This window comes from Lynx canadensis, chromosome F2, assembly GCF_007474595.2.
Source record: "Lynx canadensis isolate LIC74 chromosome F2, mLynCan4.pri.v2, whole genome shotgun sequence".
Classification (NCBI taxonomy): domain Eukaryota; kingdom Metazoa; phylum Chordata; class Mammalia; order Carnivora; family Felidae; genus Lynx; species Lynx canadensis.
The window spans coordinates 27,684,325-27,704,973 of record NC_044320.2 but is presented as its reverse complement, the minus strand read 5'-3'; the positions used below and the strand labels follow the sequence as shown (position 1 = coordinate 27,704,973).

At 35.5% G+C, this 20,649-nt stretch overlaps 2 pseudogenes; one reads left to right on the top strand and one right to left on the bottom strand.

Annotated features, from left to right (window-relative positions):
• Positions 1-1,009: 1,009 nt before the first annotated feature.
• On the bottom strand, positions 1,010-1,403 carry LOC115506270 (annotated as a pseudogene).
• A 7,214-nt stretch (positions 1,404-8,617) lies between these two features.
• Positions 8,618-9,061, top strand: LOC115506021 (annotated as a pseudogene).
• Positions 9,062-20,649: the final 11,588 nt, after the last annotated feature.

Below are 20,649 nucleotides of genomic sequence, written 5' to 3'. Positions count from 1 at the left end.
ATTCTGATCATACTGGTCTTTTCTCTTTACTCTCCATTAAGACAAGGGAAATAGCACACACACACAAAATAATTGAAAAATGCAACTTAAACTAATTTTTAGAACACAAGCAAGCATTTTAGCTACTTCTTAAAAAGCCCCACATTAATGAAGAAAGCTGCTAACAGTGAGGACCAGTCTGTTTGGGGCCAGTATTGACACATGTATAAATATATCTAGGTTAGGAAGATTGCCTCCAGGATACCATATTACCTTATGTTATCATGTCTCCATAGACTCCTCTTAGTTGTGACAATATCTGACTTTTCTTGTTTTTGATGGTCTTGAAAGTCTTGAGTAATACTGGCCTGGTATTTTGGAAGATGCTCTTATACTCTTATATTGTTATGTATATGGTGTGTTTTTTTTCGTGATTAGATTGGGGTTATAGGTTTTTAGGAGAAACACCTGAGAGGTGAAGTAATATTTTGAACTCATCATATCAAGGGTGCATACTATTAATGATCTATACTGTAGATATTTATCACCTGGCTGAAGTAGTGTTAGACTTCTACACTATAAAGTTAGACTTTGATCATTTCCACATGGTACTTGTGAGAAAGAAGTCAGTGTGCACAGCCCAGAATTAAAGAGTGGGTGTTTATATCTTCCACTCAAAGCACAGAGTATCTACATAAATTATTTGGAATTCTTCTGCATCAGAGATTTGTTTCTTCTGTCCCATCAATTTGTTTATTCAATTATGTATGTTTCTTAGTATCAACACATGGATATTCATGTTATGCCTTGAGGTATTATACCTACTTCATTTTGGTGTTCAAACTGTTCCAACTTTGGTCAGGAACTCTTTCAGGCAACTTCTGTGTCCCTTTGTTTTATGTCCATCAATGCATTTTTTGGAGATCAATGTATTTTTTTAAGTTCTTAGTTTATTAATCATCTCATGACAAATATACACCATCACCACAGATAGTCACTGCAGATTCTTTACTCTTTCTGTTGTCCAATTTCCAGCTCACTTTTTGCCAGCACCAACATTGGTTTTTGCAGTTCCCCTGACTTTCTTCGTTCTGTTCATGGATCCCTTTTGCTGTTTTCTTGACTTCTTTTTCTTCTCATACAGACCCTGTCTTGCAAGTCTATGTTTGGGTTCATTTTTCTTTGCATAATCAAAGGAATCATAAAACATGTCAAAGCCAGTTGTCTTGCCATCACCAAAATGGTTCTGAATCCAAATACAAAGATGACATCTGATGTAGTCTTGTACATTTTGGCTATTTTTTTCCTGAATTTCTGTCTTAGGTACTGTTGACTTTCTGGGATGAAGAACGTCAATAACCATCTGCTTCTGCTGATGTATTAGGATGGCCATGAACTTCCTGGATAGCTACTGTGTCATTCATACTGGTGGTCACGCTTATAGCAGCGAGAGAGGACGAGATCAATGTATTTTTAAAGTATCTTTATCATGGAGGGTATGATCTTGCCCCATTTTACATGACAAATCATTACATTTTTAATTTTGATAACCAGATTTTATTTGTTTTATAATTCCTCTTCTTTTCTTCATTATTGCTTTTCTCTTGACATGGCATGATTTCTCTGAGGTCTTTCTTAAATCTTTTTTAAACATGCTAGTTTACTGATAACAGCCAAATTACAGAAAGAGCCCAGATATCCATTAAATAATGAATGGATAAAGAAGTGCTATATATATACATATACATATATAATGTAATATTACTCAGCCATAAAAGATGAAATCTTGCCATTTGCAACGATATGGATGGAGCTAGAGTGTATTATGCTAAGCTAAATCAGACAGAGAACGACTGATACCATATGATTTCACTCATCTGTGGAATTTAAGAAACAAAACACATGAACATGGGGATGGTGGGGAGAGAGGCAAACCAAGAAACATACTCTTAACTATAGAGAACAAACTAAGGGTTACAAGAGGGGTGGGGATGGGAGGATGGGTTAAATGGGTGATGGGTAATAAGGAGGACAATTGTGATGAGCACTGGGTGTTGTATATAATGTTGAATCACTAGATTCTACACGTGAAATAAATATTGCACTGCATGTTATCTAGCTGGAATGTTTTTATTTAACTTGTAGAAAAAGAATAAGTTTTTATTTAACTTGTAGAAAAATGAAAGAAAAAACAAACATGTTAGTATTTTATTCATTCTAAATTGGTCAATGTATATTAATTATTTGGGCTTTTGTTCCTGCTTTTTTATGGGCTCATTTTCTTGATCTTGTTTTATTTAAATCTTTTAAGATAAGCTCATTGTCATTTTATTCATCCTATGGTTTCATCTTTCATTTGTGAGTGTTTTTCTACAACTTGCTTCCTACAGAGTTCAAGAAACTTCACAAGTCCTTAGTCAGTTTCTATAGTAATTGTTTGCCTGTATATTCCAGTACTGAAGGTATGTTGTAAATTTTGAACCCTGATTATAAAATTCATATGTTTCAGATTTAAGGCTTTAATTTCTCTCAAAGGAGTAGTTTTTAAAAGTCGAAGTCACAGGTAGATGACACATCATTGCAATCACTGTAGCTAGAGGTGAGTTGAGAATGTTGGTTGATTTAGTAATTTATTTTTAAGTTGTGGAGCAGCACTTCAGAGTTTGAGGAATGTCACTCCCATTTCCCTTAAGTGAAGACATAAAGTCATTCCATGGTCTCAGTCAATCAGATTCCACAGTTTACAGTACGCATGGTCTTCTTAGGATGTGTTTGCTCTTTCCTCTGTAGTTTTGAGTTCCTTCTCTATTTCCAGCACTTGTTATTTCACTTTATTTTTAACTGAAAGAGTCTGATTGCATTTTTGATGTTTGACTTTTGATACAGTTTAAGCCCAAGACTTCTTTATAGATCTCTTGCGCAACACCTTAGCAAGCTCATTTAAAAGTCCACAGGCTCCTTCCTTTGGTTCTGGTAGAAAGTTCAAATCCCACAAAATCCAGGACAATGAAGGGGACTCTAAACCTGAAACTGCCCTCTAATCACTATAAAACCCCAAGCCATTTGTCCCTCTTTGCTATATTAAGCCGTTTTTGTACATTGGTGTAGGTCTGCTTGCTCTCCCAAGAAAACCTTATAATGTGAGTAATAAGTGTTCTTATACCTCTTAGTTCTTGGGTAGCATAATCTATCTTGATATTTGAACTGAATTCTGGATTGGGAGTTAATCTTGCCTTCCTTTGGGCAACCACAAGACACTAACACAGGTGTAGCACAGGAGCAATTTTTATATTAATTTATATTGTGACAGGGTCCCAAAGGTCATCTCACTATTTTTTGGACATCCATGTACAAATATTTTCAATTTCAATAGTTTTAGAAGGTAAAATAAACAGTGGAGTATATTGCATTTCATCATTATGTTGATGAAGGGAAAAAAAGATAATATGCCACATAGTGAACATTGTAAAATGAGCACTCTCCTACATTGATGATAGGATAGTAAATTATTACCCTCCTGGAGCCAATTTGTTAATATTTGAAAGAAGACTTTACAATGAGAAACACAGAAAGGGTAGAGGAAAAATGACTACAACTGGACAAAGGGAAGGAAGTCACTAAGCGCCCAAATATTTTTAAGCTTCTCTTTAACTCTGAAAATAAACTTTCAAAATGATAAAATCAAAAAATATATAAAATCAAAGCAACACTTTTTAGGCACATGCTAAACATGTATATCATAATTAAGTCTAATATTGTGTAATTTAAAACTTATTTTAAACTTACCTCCCACCTCCAAACACACATACACACACACACACACACACACAGAAAGAGAGAGAGAGAGAGAGAGAGAGAGAGAGAGAAGTGGATTCAAAATTTTTGTTAAAGGGTCAGTATTGAAAGAATATATAAGTGTAAAGAAATAGCCTCAGGGAGCCTGGGTGGCTCAGTGGATTAAGCATCTGACTCTTGATTTCAGATCAGGTCATAATCTCATGGCTCATGAACTCAAGCTCCATGTCGGGCTCCATGCTGATAACATGGAGCCTGCTTGGGATTCTCTCTCTTCTTTCTCTCTGCCCCTCCCCTGCTCATTCTGTCTGTCTCAAAATAAATAAACTCAAAAACAGAAACAAAGTCAACATCATTTTTTTAAACTTTTGTACCTCAGCCTTAGAATTATAAAGCTAATCAAGGAAATAAATGTACACTTAGTCCCTGTGACAATACCATCCAAAAGCAGCCTATAATTTTATTCTGTCCATTATAATTTCACATACTGAAGGTAGTGATATAAGATTTTCTTCATTAATCTCAAGGTTTTTTTTTAAGAAATGGAATTGCATATTCTTACTTTAATTTAGTTGTGTTGCTAGCCAACTTCTCTGGGAAACAGGCTGTGCTATAGATATTTGTATGCAAGAAGTTTGTTGTTTTCAGGAATAACATCCATGAGAGAGTTAAACACACACACACACACACACACGCACACGCACACGCACACACACACGAACAGGCCTGGGCAGAGGGACAATAAGAACTGCATGCCACTGCAGCAAAGACCAGTCAGTCCCACTAGAATAAAGATGAATCTCCTTCAGGGTTGTCATGAATAGAGGGAAAAGGAGTAAGCCTTTTAACAGTTCCTCATGTCAACGCACCTTACTTACCATCCCTGTTCTGGACATTCATTGGATGTCGACTACATTTCCAGAAGGATACATAATCTTGGTGAGGTGGCTCTCTAAAACTTAGTGCAATTTTTTCAGACAGACTCAGCTGCAAGACTACACTTCCAACAGCTGGAGAGATAAGTGCTTTAGTCCTGAAGGTGGTTGAGGATTGTTGAACCACTTGGGCTTTTTGCAATACTTTAAGTTTGATATGTTGGAGTTAGAGATATTTGGACTCATTCCAAGTTCAGTTTAAAAGCACTCAAAGCTTTATCAGGCTTATAATACTCCCTGGACCTCAGCTAATCCTTATTGGTGGAAAAAAGAGATAAAACAATTTTACAGCTGTGTAGGCTTTGAAATGCCTTAAAAGTGATGAGAACAATGTGCAAAGTTCCCCACAATAAGGCCTTTTGCCAATTGAGTTCATATCTGGATATCGCTGAGAAAAGATGCCTGGCAGTATATGGGGATGGTTTCCTTAGAAAAAGGTCACATCAAAAGCAATGCACTTGTTATGTGTGTATTAGTGACAGATCTATATCCTGAACATAGAGACACAAAATATTATATTTTGAAAGGGGAAGATAGCAAGTGAGTGAAATCTGTTAACAGAATAGAGAAATGACTTCTTCCATGCTTCATAAAGAAAATTGGTCACATACTTGTTTTGCAATCATAAACATATCTAACATGTTTGCTGCAATGTCAAGTACTTATAAATAAGGAACAAAATGATAATTTTAGTTTTAAAGAATGTTTTGATGGGAAATTGAGATTTATAAACAAGGGATTTCTTTGTATTTTCTCTTTTTAAAATGTATATAGTTGAGAAAGACATATCTTTCAGGGTAACAAGATAGTGTACCCATCCAATGAAATTAATGATTTAGTTTCTGCTGCATTCTTTGACAATAAAATTTTTGGATTTTAATGTGTGGGCTGATTCACATGCCACTTCTAATGAAAAATATCAAATGTATTGTCGTGATTTTGCACTACCCAGGATAGAGAAACTCCAAGACTTCATTTTTCATTTCATTTCATTGTCTTCTACTCAGGAATATCCAGTGACCTATGTTTGGCAGTTTGTGTAAAATGTATGCATTGGAAATCAGAACTTTAGGAAGTTCGTGTAACATCAGTCCATCTTAGTCACCAATATGTGGAAAAAACTAAATTGCATTCTGTCACAGCTGCCTAATACGTTGGTAGAGATGGTATCATCAAATTAAGCAGAAGTGTTTTGTGTCTACATAAAACAATTTAGGGAGGTAAAACAATAGTCACAAGGTGCTCATATGAAATGAATGAATGTGAATGTGTTTAATAAAGTGGTGCAAAATTAGTTCACTTCGAATATAATAGCACTTTAAAATAAAGTTAAAATAAGAATAAGTTTCTCTTCTCACAAGTAAGGAGACAGAAAATAAACAGGATAAGAATACAATTAAAACATAGATAACATGCTTGTGTTTTAAATCTTGCTTTTGATCTTGTATTAATAATTTAACATTTAAGGGGCGCCTGGGTGGCGCAGTCGGTTAAGCGTCCGACTTCAGCCAGGTCACGATCTCGCGGTCCGTGAGTTCGAGCCCCGCGTCGGGCTCTGGGCTGATGGCTCAGAGCCTGGAGCCTGTTTCCAATTCTGTGTCTCCCTCTCTCTCTGCCCCTCCCCCGTTCATGCTCTGTCTCTCTCTGTCGCAAAAATAAATAAAACGTTGGAAAAAAAAATTTAAAATAATTTAACATTTAAGATATTTTTTACTTAAATTACAGAATAAAAGTGAATAAAGAAAAAAAAGAATTAGAGGAATTTTAAAGTGCATCACCTCTTAGGATTTAACTTCTTTTTTTTTTTTTTTAAAGAAAGCATTACTACATATTAGAAGCTATTACACACCAGAATAGATATATTAGAAACAATCTTTGCAGTTCATGGTTATTTTTGAAACATTTATTTATAGGCTGATTTAAGAAGACTTCACTGAAAAATTATTGAGTATTTTCTATGTGCTAGATTCTGTGCTGTTAGAAAAAAAGCCATAATCTCTACCAATGTACTTTTGCCTACATGCATACCATACATTAACTTACGTTAGTTTATGGATACATGTATACTTACACACACATATGCACACACATACTTTATTTTTTTTTTAATGTACCTGAAGTCAAATATACTTCTTACGTGCAGTGAAATATCTGAAGGCCGAGTGAGTTAGACTTTGGCAGATTTAAAGTGGTAACACAACCATATGCCAAGACTGCTTTATATAACAAAAAACATTATACCATTTGTTCCATGAATTCCTCTTAATTTAACCTACCATTGGTTCCTCTGACATGCGCATTTTGGATTATAGTACTGAGAGTGTTAGTCTCCTATTAAACTTTCCTACATGTTTCTTTGACAACATTGCTCTAATATTCTTATGTAGATAGAACTCATGTTTTTCTTTACTTGACACTTCTTCATTTCCTATGGCTGAAAGTCACAGTGGCATGCCCTTCACATACCATAAGAATAAGATATGTGACTTAGATTTGTGGCTGTAAATCACAATTATTTTTCCAGATCATACAGCTAAGCTCATGTCAATCAAGTAGACAACTTAGCTTCTTGGCCACGGTATTAGGCTCAGGATTGGCCATACCAACCAAATATGTTTACTGAGAAAATTTCAATGTGTTTGATGTATAGTCACTGATAAAGACATGATATTTTAGGCTGCTGATTCATTAAGCCATTGGAATGCTTCTTGGTGTTGCAAACGGGGGTAATTTTCCCCAGGCATTGAGAATCTCTTAGAGAATAAAGTCAACAAACAAGCAAACAAATCTACAGAAAAGATAAAGAACTGATACCTTCTTATGAATTATTGTATCCAAGCATGAACTAGTTCTGTTATATGATCCAATAAAGCCACACTCCCTTTTATTCTTAAGACAGTTTGAGTTCAGTTTCAATGCCTTACAATGGGAAAATGATTCCTAATGAATAAATTTACATCAAGAGAATACTTCAGGACTAGGAAATAGGCTAATCTTTTTAAGATGTTACCAAAAACAAAGCAGACAATGATAATATTTAGAACATTACTTCTATGATATTTATAGGACATCACGATCAAAATGTATTCAGTGATCATAATATTCAATAATATGATAATTTACAAGAGTGTGGTAAGTTTGAGTAGAGAGAGTCCTTTGGTGTAAATAACATTTACAAACCTTGTAAAATGTAAATCAGATTATACTGTTTCTCTTCTCAAAATACTCTACTGTAAAGTAAAGCTGAAGAGTTTATAGGCTTCAATTCATCCTTCTTATCTGCTTTATTAGGTCCCTGAATAATCTGCACCTGCCCTCTTTCTTATTCTGCTCCAGACACATTGGCCTCCTTACTATTTCTGTAACTCATCAGAAACAAAAACAAACAAGCAAAAAAAACCCCATGGCTAGAGTTTTTATCCTCACTCTTCTCCTCTTTCTAGAATGCTCTTCTTATAGATATTGACATGACTGACTTCTTAATTATATTTGAGAATTTTACTAAAATGGTAATTTTTAAAGCCTTTCTTGGCCATTCAAATTAAATATCATATGTTCACATTTTCTAACTTTCCCTGGTTTATCCCCCAGCACTTATCACTATATAATACTTTATTTAAATTAATATGCATATTGTGGGGTGCCTGGGTGGCTTACTCAGTTGAGCATCTGACTTCAATTCAGGTCATGATCTCACACTCCGTGAATTCAAACCCTGCATCGGGCTCTGTGCTGACAGCTCAGAGCCTGGAGCCCGCTTCAGATTCTGTGCCTCCCCCTCTCTCTGCCCCTCCCTTGATCATGCTCTGTCTCTCTCTGTTTCAAAAATAAATAAAAACATTAAAAAAAGTAATATGCATATTGTTTATTGTCTGTCTTTGCGCAGAAGTATATATTATAAGGGATGGATGGCTGGTGTCAACAAGGGCAAGTTTGTGAAACCTGGGATGGTGGTGATGGTCCCAGCAAAGAGCTACTTCCAAGGCAAAGCAGTCCTTGTGAGGAACATTCGTGATTGCCACCTCAAGCTACCTCTATAGCCATGCTCTTGTGTCTGGAATTGACTGCTATCCCTGCAAAGTGATAGTTACCATAGGCAGGAAGAGGTCAAAGATTGAATCTTTTGTGAAAGTTTATAACTACAATCACCTCATGCCCACAAGGCACCCTGTGGATATTCTCTTGGACAAAACTGTCAGCAATAAGGATGTGTTCAGAAACTCTGCTCTTAAATGTAAAGCCTGAGGAGGGGCCAAGGTCAAGTTCAAGGAGATATACAAGACCTGCAAGAACAAATGGTTCTTCCAGAAGCTGCAGTTGTAGCTCTGTTTTGTTTCAGTCATTACAAAATAAAGGAAAAAAAAAACGTTTAAAGTGTTTATTACATAACTGCTGTTATGTAGACTTTTTTCTTTCCTTGTTTTTTAAATAAGTATATCCTCAGTGCTTGAATTAGTGGTTTAGTAAAATAAGTGTTCAACAAACGTTTGTGAAATAGTGAATGAAAATGAGATTTGAAATCGAATTCAGCATTCAATACCTGTTATACCACTTATGGAATGGTGATATTGGAAAACTAATTTGTCTCTGTGACTTTAGAACTTGGTAATTTGCATAAAAGTAGCCTTACTGTCTTTCTTACAACTTTATTGAGATATTTATTGAGATATAGTATATATAGTCATTTGCACATATTTCAAGTGTATATGTATTTTTAAAGTTTATTTATTTTGAGACAGAGAGAAAGTACAAGCGGGGAAGGGGCAGAGAGAGGCAGAGGCAGAATCCTAATCGGGCTCTGCACTGCCAGCACAGAGCCCCATGCAAGGCTCGAACTCACAAACAGTGAGATCATGACCTGAGCCAAGATCAAGAATTGGAGGCTTAATCAACAGACCCACCCTGGTGCCCCTCAAGTGTATATTTTGATAAATTTCTAATGCAATCCTTCCTTCCTCTCCCCACTAGTCCCTTGGCAACCACTAATCTTCTTGTATTTGAGTTTTCATATTCTAGGATTTTATAACAATGTAATAATACATCAAGCATAAATTTTTCTTTCTTCTTCTAATTTCTGAAGAAAACACCAAGAAGTTTCCCAAAATGATGTATCATTTTACATTTCTACCAGCAGTAAACGAGCATTCTACATTCTAAGACAGTTGGTATGGCTAGTCTTTTAAAAAAATTTTTTTTAAGTTTATTTATTTTGAAAGAGAGAGAGAGAGACAGAGAGAGAGCAAGCGGGATAGGGGCAGAGAGAAAGAGAGAGAATCCCAAGCAGGCTCTGCACTGTCAGCACAGAGCCCGATGCGGGGCTTGAACTCAAGGACCATGAGATCATGACCTGAGCTTAAGTTGGACGCTCAACCAACTGAGCCACCCAGGTGCCCCAGTATGGCTAGTCTTTTAATTTTAGGCATTTTAACTGATGTATAGTGGTATCAAATTGTCATTTAGATTTGCATGTCCTAATGACTAATGATGTTGAACATTTTTTTGTGTGTTTGTCAACCATATATTTCCTTCAGTTAAGTGTGTGTTCAAAGCTTTTGCTAATTAAAAACAAAATAATTGTTTTATAATTATTTTTATTTTTTAGTGTTTTGTTTATTTATTTTGAGAGAGACAGAGAGACAGCATAAGACAGAGAGGAGACAGAGAATCCCAAGTCGGCTCCACACTGCTAGTGTGGAGCCCGACATGGGGCTTGATCTCATGAACCATGAGATTATGATGCAAGCTGAAATCAAGAATCAGATGCTCAACCAACTGAGCCACCCAGGTGCTCACATAATTACTTTTAAAATTTGTTTTACAATTGTTGTATTTGAGAGTTATTTACATATTCTGGAAATAAGTCCTTTACTAGATATATGTTTTGCAAAGATTTCCTCCTAGTCTATGGCTTTTAATTTAATAGTTTTAATCGTGTGATGAAATTCAATTTATCAACTTGTTGATTTATAATAATGATATTCGTATTGAAGGTAAGGTATTTTGATTAATTCAAGGTCAAATTTAGAAAGTCAATGTAGGGGTGCCTGGGTGGCACAGTCGGTTAAGCGTCCGACTTCAGCCAGGTCACAATCTCGCGGTCCGTGAGTTCGAGCCCCGCGTCAGGCTCTGAGCTGATGGCTCAGAGCCTGGAGCCTGTTTCCGATTCTGTGTCTCCCTCTCTCTCTGCCCCTCCCCCGTTCATGCTCTGTCTCTCTCTGTCCCAAAAATAAATAAACGTTGAAAAGAAAAAAATTTAGAAAGTCAATGTAGAAGGTTGATAGGTGTAGGTTTATATTTAAGTCAGTGATATCCATTTTGAATTACTTCTTAAAAATAGTAAGTGGTATTGATATATAGATATAGATATAGATAGATATTTCTGTAGTGTTATTATTGGCATGTGGATATCTAGTACCACATGCTGAAAAATCTCCATAGGGTTGCTTTTGCATCCATGTCAAAAATAAGCCTCCATGTATGTATGGGTATATTCAGGACTCTATTCTGACCCATTTGAGTATTTGTCTATCTCAACATAATCAAGTTAATGCCATCCTGTCTTGACAATTACTTCTTTACAGTAAGTCTTGACATCAGGTGGTGTTACTACTAGAATGTTCTTCTTTTAAAAAAATTGCTTTGCTTATTCTAGATTCTTTGCATTTCTCTATACATTGTAGACTGTAGAATTCTTCCCATACAGTTGCTTAGATCAAGTTTATCTTATGATCAAATCAAGACTTTAGTAGCTTAGCTTATATCATTTATTCATTGATCCACTCAGACTACACATTAAGTACCTACTATGTGGAAGGCACTGTACTGTATGATAGTGTTTATGAGCAAACAAAGGTATATCTCTTTACAGTACAGTAGGGCATGTATAATTAAAAAAAATCAAACAAGTTTATAGGGAGTAAACATAGGAATGATAGAAAACTTATAACTTCCAATAATATTTAAAGGAAGCGATAAGATTTTTTTTTGAGGAGGTGATATTTGAGTTGTACTATTAACTCTGACAATAATACCACCACTATTTCTAGGGGGAAAATGTTAAGAATTTCATATGAGTTCATAAAAACCTTTTGGAATGTATTACTTGTTGCATCTGTAAAAATAAATTAAAGAAAACCTCACTTAAAATGGAGCTGGGACCTGAGGGGGAGCTCTGATACATTTCTACTTGCCTTAAGAAGCATACCTCACATTACTCAATGGGAAGATTACTCTGCATATCCCAGCAGCAGGAAGAGAGAATTTCTCTTTGCCCAGGCAACAGTTCAGTCAATGAGAACTCTGTGAAACAGCCCCTTCTAGTTTCCTCCTTTCCCCTATAAGACCGCGGTCCTCTCCTCTGTTTTGGGGATTTGTCTATGGTTCATCATAGTCTCCATATCCAAATTGCAAATCCCCTGCTATTCCAAAGTGAATTCATTTTGCTGGTAAAATAACTGGCTGTTTTGTTTTTTAAGGTCAACAAATCAATATTGCAAAGTGGTATATTGTTAGGATTAGTACATTTTTTTAAATATCTTACTCATTTTATAAGGTGACTTGAGGACTTTAGTAATAGTCCCTGTGTCTTGTCTATTGCACAATTTAATTATGCTATGTTAATTAGGATAAAAAAAAAATTACCCTGTTGCTCCCTGGTGAAGTATACAAAAGTCATTTTAAATCAATTCACTCTTAGCCATAAATTTAAAAAGATCCAAAACGTAATGTGGCTCATGATTATTTGTCATGTTATTTTTGTCATATAAACCGGAAAAAATTAAATAATTAGATATGTGAGAAAGTTAATGAAGGTTAATAATTTAAATTTTCATCAAAGTTAAAATTACTAGTTTGTACTGTTTCTGTAAACAAGAGGTCAAAATGAAAATATAGGGTGATTGTTAATTGTAGAAGTAAATACTTAGGGTATTCATCAGAGTGAAAGAGCTGCTATTATCATTGCCATTCAAATAATAATGATGATAGTACAATACTACATATAAATTTAAATCATTTAATTTTTTTTTTCAACGTTTATTTATTTTTGAGACAGAGAGAGACAGAGCATGAACGGGGGAGGGGCAGAGAGAGGGGGAGACACAGAATCGGAAACAGGCTCCAGGCTCTGAGCCATCAGCCCAGAGCCCGACGCGGGGCTCGAACTCACGGACCGCGAGATTGTGACCTGGCTGAAGTCGGACGCTTAACCGACTGCACCACCCAGGCACCCCAAAATTTAAATCATTTTAAAAAGTGCTTTTTGTGTGACAAAACATTAAGAGCACTGTGAATTGGACTATGGACTGCTGCACTGTAGGCAGAGCAGCCCAGAAAGGAGATGGTTAACAAAAGAAAGGTGCCTAGTCAACCCTGAGGTTATTTCCCCTATCTCATCCCCTAGGCTAGCTAAGATAAACAGAGGTGCTGCCTCCTCTCTGCTGTAAACAACCTTCCTCCCAACTGCCTGGTGCCAGTATTTTGTTTTGTGTTTACCCAAACCCCTAAGGAAGAATATCTTCAAGACCCCCTTTCCCTCACATCCACAAGTTAATGTCACAGATTCATTGTCCCTTTGTGCACGTCCATCTCCATGTTTGTAAGCCTTCTGATCCTAATAAAAAACAGGGCAAGGACACTTATTTGGGGCTCTTGTTTTTTCTTGGACATTAGCCATCTCTCGTCTTTCATCCTGAATCCTGCTCTCTTGCTAAACAACAGAGAAATTTAGACCTAGAGTCTATGACAAAGTATGATTTTTTTTTTTACTTAATTTACAATCAATTTTTGCCTTCTCTTCACTATTCTGACCCCAGGAAGTTGATCTTAATGGATTGAATCTCTGGGGTACGTTTCCCTCTAGCTTCTGGTTGAATTAGCAAAGGGATTCAATAGCAGAAAATTGGATGACGGAGGTGGGAAGATATAGGGATGTTTCTTCACTTTGAGCCTTGGTGATGGACTTGCTGTGATTCCCCCTTTCAGGGTTCCAGCTACCCTTGGATCCAGAGACACCATTTTTATACTTTTATACTTTTTTATACTTTTATACTTTTGGGCCTAGAGAAGTTAATGGCTTCCGGTTGTAGCTTATCTTGGTCTTCTAAATATCTTTGGTTTGTTCCTTTAACCCTTTCCACACTATGTAAATAATATCTTCTTTAAATTATCTTTATAATTCCAGATTAATATGTTTTTATGACTCTGGTAGGCCCTAACTAATATAATAGTGATTAAAAATATACTAAGTTAACTTATATAATAATAGCATATCTAGAAAAAAGCTTAATAGCATTGCGTATAATGAAATTGATACTACCAAGTTGAAATGAACAGTTTTTATTTTTATAATGCGTTAGATGTGGAAGACAGTTTCATTCATTCCATAAATATAAAGTATATGCCTATGGTGTTCTAGTCTCTGAAGATACCTAGATGAATAAAATACGATCTCTTTACTCACAAGAGAACAGAGTATTGTGAAGTTTCCCTCCACACTGTTATATACTTGAGACAAGCAAATTCAGGAATAGAAAAACATTTTTACCGTCATTGTAGTGTGAGCAACATAATCTACCCAAGTATGATAGCAAATCATAATAAATTTCCTAGAGGAGCTGAAATAATTCTAATTTAATATTCTGAGGACATGTCTGGATTTGGCTCATGTGTCTGTATTCCTAAGTAAGCTAGGCTTCTAATTTTAATTTTAATCTTTGTCTAGGGGAGATATATCACTGAAAAATGACATGTAGATTTAAATAATAAGAGACTTAAAGTAATGTTGTTTATGTGAAGCTCCGCCCTCCATTTTTTATTTGTATGTGACCTTGAAAAGATTGTCAAAACCAGTCACATAAAATAGATGGGATATTATGAGACATTAAAATGATATTACCAAATAATATTTAATCATATAGGAAGACTTCATCTCACTCATTTTTAATAGGAGGGCCAAAGAATTAGTACTCACTAAGGATTTTGATGACTCACATGTATAGAGTCTTTGATGTTGAGCAATCTATGCTTATTTTTGTACATGAACTCCTTTTTTCTGATAGTTTTAATTATCAGTTAGTAAGGTGGGCAAACAAACCCAAAAATTAGAATTGAATTTCACCATTCCTTTGATATAAAATTGTTTTAAATGTTTCAAAACATTGAAATACATACATTTCATACATTCCTACAAAGGATGGATCAATACGTTAACTAATAGCAAGCAATACTTACTTCTATACCTCAGCCCAACACAAACCAAGATATGCTACACAAGAGGAAAATATGTGGACCTTCAAACAAAATTTTAAAAAGAGAAGCCATGGAGAGTGAAGGAATGTTTGTTAAATGAGAACTTTCCAGTTCAGACTGAAGAAGGGCTGGATTCTTTAGTGGGGGATAGTTGATGCAAAAGTTTTTGCCTCCTTACTGACATACTTAACAAGGACAAATAGCAGCACCAGTCCTGGAACAGATGTGCCAACACAGCAGTGCCAGGATGGGATGAGAAGCAGGTGAAACCATGCAGGCAGATCTCCCACTACTGAGTGCCCCTTGCTAACCCCTCTCTTCACTATACTCTGAGGGCTGGACAATGACAATTTTAGGAGTATGTCAGTGCCCAGAGTAGTAGTAGGAACAAGTCAGGCACATCTGCTGAGAAAGTATGAAATAGTCGTGAGGGAAAAGGGACAAGGTGGCTTTTGCCTTGTCATGTCCCAAATCTTTTCTACCCTTGGGCTTTCTGTATTCTCCTGCTTTCTACCACAGCAACCTAGCCACAAAAAAGCCAAAAGAATGGTGAAACTCAATTCTGATTTTTGGATTTGTTTGCCCACCTCACCGGCTGATAATTGAAGCTATCAGAAAAAGGGAGTTCGTGTACAAAAATAAGCATAGATTGCTCAACATCAAAGACTCTAATACATGTGAGTCACCAAAATCCTTGGCAATAACTTGTACTTTGGCCTTTCTATCAAAAATGAGTGAGATGAAAGCTTCAAAAAATTAAATGTTAGAATCTATCTTAGATTTCTAAAGTTATTTTCTGTAATAACTTTTGTTATCTTCATATTTATTTTCTGTATAAAGTTTCAACAGCATTAAAAAATATTTATCACAAAAATATTTATCTTAATGCCCCTATATACAAAAATACTTAAAGTGCTAAAATATGTGCATCCTATTTGCTTACATTACTTTTACACGATTAGGGAAAGATGAACAAAGCAAGAACGTTAGCTGAGCTAACACGAAACATTCTTCCATAATTTCTCAAAATGTACCAACATGATTAGTTCTAATCCTACGTTTTTGAGTGATAATAAACTTCAGGGACTCAGAGCATTATTTTTATACATTTAATCCTTCATTAATAAGTTTTCTAGCAGTACCTGCCCCACTAGCCTGTGAAGTGCTTGTTTTGCATTTCTTTTTGCTGGAGAGTCTCCTTCTCAGCAGTATTTCAGAGCTGACAGTTTTGCTTGTGGTGATAAGAGCTTGAGGCCTCAGTGGCATGCTGAGTACTCCAGAGTTTCCAAAAAAACAAACAAAACAAAACAAAACAAAAAACAAAAAACAAAAAACAAACAAAAAACCAAACCAAGACCCCACACCTCTAAAATCAGAAGAACAGCAAGACTCCGACAAAAAATAAGTACCGCAGTGAGGTAAAAAAGAAAAAAGCAGCTAAATTAATCATAATCTATTCTTACCTTTGTTAACGACTCAGGTTCAGCTATTTTGCATTACAGTCAGCCCTTCCATTAATTTCTGGGTTTCTTTAATGCTGGGTGACAACCTGTAAGGAGAAAGTTGTTTATTAATGAGGCCTAAATATGTGTAAAACTTTTCTAAAACTGTTTCTAAAGCAGGTTTCTAAATGCCTTGCAATATGCCTAACCAATATGTTTAGGAACAGTTAAATTAGGATGGCAAAAACTAATGAAGGATTAAATGGGCCAGCCATTATCTGCCCCAGCAGCTTGTAGATACAAGTAATCATGAAGAACTTTTTTTTTTTTTGAAAAAAAGGACTTTTTTTTTTTTTTTTTTTTTTTAATGTGAGATTTTCTGGAGAACCAGGAGAGGAATTTTTTTTTTTCCTCCCACAATGATTAAGTACAATCTAGTTTTCTCAGGCCTCCTGACCTGTGTTTGGAGATAGGGTTTCATAATAGGATTAACCAGGATGTCACAGCCTCTTTCCTATAACCTCAGATATAAGAACTACAGTCTCTCAAGATAATCCTATAAATATTTCTGGGGCATCTTACATGTACTCATGAGCATGGCTTCTCCTGTCAGTCATTGATTACCAGTCCAAAAGGTATGAGTCAAGGACAACCTTATCCAACCAATCTCACCTGCTGAACTACAAGCTTCTGAGGTTCTGAGATGTCAAAGCTATTTTCTTTTTTCTTTCTTTCTTTCTTTCTTTCTTTCTTTCTTTCTTTCTTTCTTTTTCTCTATCAGATTAAGATCATTATTATTTTCCCTTTGGCTATTAAAAAAAGGATGATTTGTTCATTTTGGCCACTCTGAATGGCGTGAGGTTTCACTCTTATGTGGATTTTGAGAAACTTAACAGAAACCCATGGGGGAGGGGAAGGAAAAAAAAAAAGAGGTTAGAGTGGGAGAGAGCCAAAGCATAAGAGACTGTTAAAAACTGAGAACAAACTGAGGGTTGATGGGGGTGGGAGGGAGGAGAGGGTGGGGGATGGGTATTGAGGAGGGCACCTTTTGGGATGAGCACTGGGTGTTGTATGGAAACCAATTTGACAATAAATTTCATATATTGAAAAAAAAAAGGATGATATGTGCCTATCTATACCTTATTTGTAAAATACATCTCTATACGTTCTGTTCTTTTATTTTTTTTTTCTTCTATGGTCCTAGAAATTTCTGCAGAATTTCATGAATTTCTGTATCTAATATATGTAAAGCGGATTATGCATTTACAACTTAAGAAGCATTAGCAGCAAATATTACCCACAATTAAGAATACCAGAAAAGCTTACAAAATTATAAAGGTTTAAAAATTATTTATGCATAAATTCTGATTTGAAATATTTTGTTCCTCTTGATGTCACTGTTGATATCTATGTAGTCATAGATCAAACTCAGAGCTCTGCATTAAGTCTCTTCATTGTGATGTACTTAGTTCTATTTCTTCCTTCCACAAATACATTTCATAAAGGCCTCAAGCATGAGTCCAGTGCAGTAGAACAAGCTACTGTCTGGACAACAAACATCATAATTAACTCAGCATCTTCTCTCCCCTGTCAAAGTGTTTTCAGATTCACAATATAACTGGATTTCAGTAAACTTCTTAGCCCTGATATAAATCATATTTGGTGACTTGTACCTTTAGTTTGCCAGGCATATCCAGACCTCACTATCTGCTTACACCTGAACTGTAAATGTGCTATACTAAACAATTTTACCTTTAATTTCAAAGATCAATCAGGTTGGCAAATCCCTCTAGAAAATTGTGACTAAATGTGAAACTGGCAGCTTTCACAGATTATCTGATCTTCCATTCCAACTAAATGTTCTTAAAATATGCAATGCAAAAGAGAAGAAATCATGAAAGAATTTATTGGCTTACTCACATTGGACTCATTATTACATTTTTGAGATACTAGGGAAATGTGTACAAGATATTTTAATCAATAACCAGAGCCATCAACTCTCATGGGATGTGGTTTTCATACTCTGAATAAATATCATTGTGTAGTGCTCAATCATATCCCTTTTCTGTATTCACTAGGACCATTATACAGATCAAATTGATCTAAAATGAAAGGCAAGGTCATATTTCAAGTGAAAAGCAGTCACAAAATGGCAATGTAAGATGTTTGGGTGTATGTGGACAGGTTCTTATTTCAGGATATATGGATTTACATAATAATTGCTTTTGTCCTTTTAGTACCATCTACTGGAGCCATGCTTCTGTGGAGCTGTCTCTCTTATTGTATCACTTTCCTGTACCAGGTTAGCTAAAGAGGTAAAGGAAGGATAACTATCTCAAGTCCTTTATATAAAGCATAATGATATCATACACAGTAATTTTCTTAACCTTCCTATATGTTTTAATGAAATGATTGAAACAGTGTGCAGAAGACTGATACTTAATTTCTTAAAGATTCCATAATTCAATAAATTTCCTTACAGCTACTGGCAACACTGACATATGAATTTTAGAAACAATAAATTACTTGTCCTAAGCAGTATCCTGAATGAGTCATTTTGAAAATCTGACTTAGAGAACAAAAGTTACAGCCTTATGACAATGACCCATAGCAATTTGCACAGACACCAGTCAGCTGAAAATCAAGATTAGATTAATTTATTCAGTTGCTTAATGAGCTTTGTAACAGAATCCTGTATTAGATTTTTCTAATGGTGAAGATACATAATAACCCAGATAGATTATCTTCTGTTCCTGCACTATAGTTCACTAATTCATAAATGTAGAACCATCTTTAAGGCATGCACACTTCTATCACTGAATGAAAAACAGTAACTGAGTAATCAAGTTGATCACACAAGTGCTGGAATTTCACACCAAAAAAAAAAAACAGAAAAATTTATAAACAGAACCATTTAACTAAAACTTAAGAAACATCAGTAACAAATGTTTATCTGTAATCAAGTACTCAAAATGTTTAAACTGTCACAATGACAATAGAAATACTATATGCATGCATTTTGTTTGGAAAGCACAGTGGTGTTTTTCTCCTGGACTTGGGGATGGGAGATATATTTTCAAACCCATGACAGGCAACAGTCTATAAGAGCATTCTAAATTTCTCCTGAGGCAGTCCACGCTACTATAGAAAGAAGCATGAAGACTATCACCCCAGCTTCTATTTCTTAATCAATGGTAATTTGTTTCTGTTGTCTTTTCTGAATCTAGTATTGCTTAATATTTGATACTATTTGGGCAATTCTAAGACCTCCTTTTGGGTTGTCCAGTTAAAATCTAGAAGAGGCTGTACTTACCCAACATTTACATGTAAGCTGGTATTAGTAAGACCACCCACACATACATCACATCTATTCCACTCTTACAGTCAATTAAAGGTGATACCAAAAGTGAGTATCTCTACATTGTTATTTTTCTATCTGTAAATTTCCCAAGGCAGTTCAGGATGCTGTTGTTACTGACATTTCTACGGTTTCTGTGGAGCTATTCCATTTCACAGCCAGTGAGACTAGTTCAAGTTTCCTTTCTTTACACAGAATTTTCTCCCTCCAATCTGCACTAAAAAGGTATGACTATTACTTTCCTGGTCATTGATAACACCAAACAATACAGAACGCTGTGGACTAACATTCATAAAAAACATTCCTTTTCATCCTTCAGTGTCCAGAGATAAACTAACTGATCCACAACTAAGGGAGGTAGGAATTCCTTAGGCATTTTTACCAAAAGATTTTTCAGCAAAATGGCTGACCTCTTTTATACCACAGCCCCTGCTTTCTGTAATTATCTGTCCATCACATTTGTCTCTGAGTGATTCATTTAAGAACGAACAGTTAAAGGGGAGAACATCAGGATGAAGCACAATATTCTCCCACATCTCCAACATGGCTTTTGGCTTAGAATTTGGATCTATTTTCATCTAAAACACCTGGAAAAAGCCAGTTCCTTCATTACCTATGTTATGTCCTTTTCCTCCAAGAGGTTTCACTTTCATGAGGGAAGTTTTAAGAGGTAATCAAATAATTTTATCAGCTGATTGCTTCCTCATTTGGCTTTAGATTCACATTTCAGCAATTCTCTAAAGCAGAAATCCATGTCATTTGTACTCCATTTGCAAGATATACCATTGGTAATTTGTTACAGAGCATTTTGCCCATAAAATGGTGGGTAAAAACCATGGGTTAAAAAAAAGCACCTGTTTAGGAACCACCTTTTCATCAGAATTTCACAACA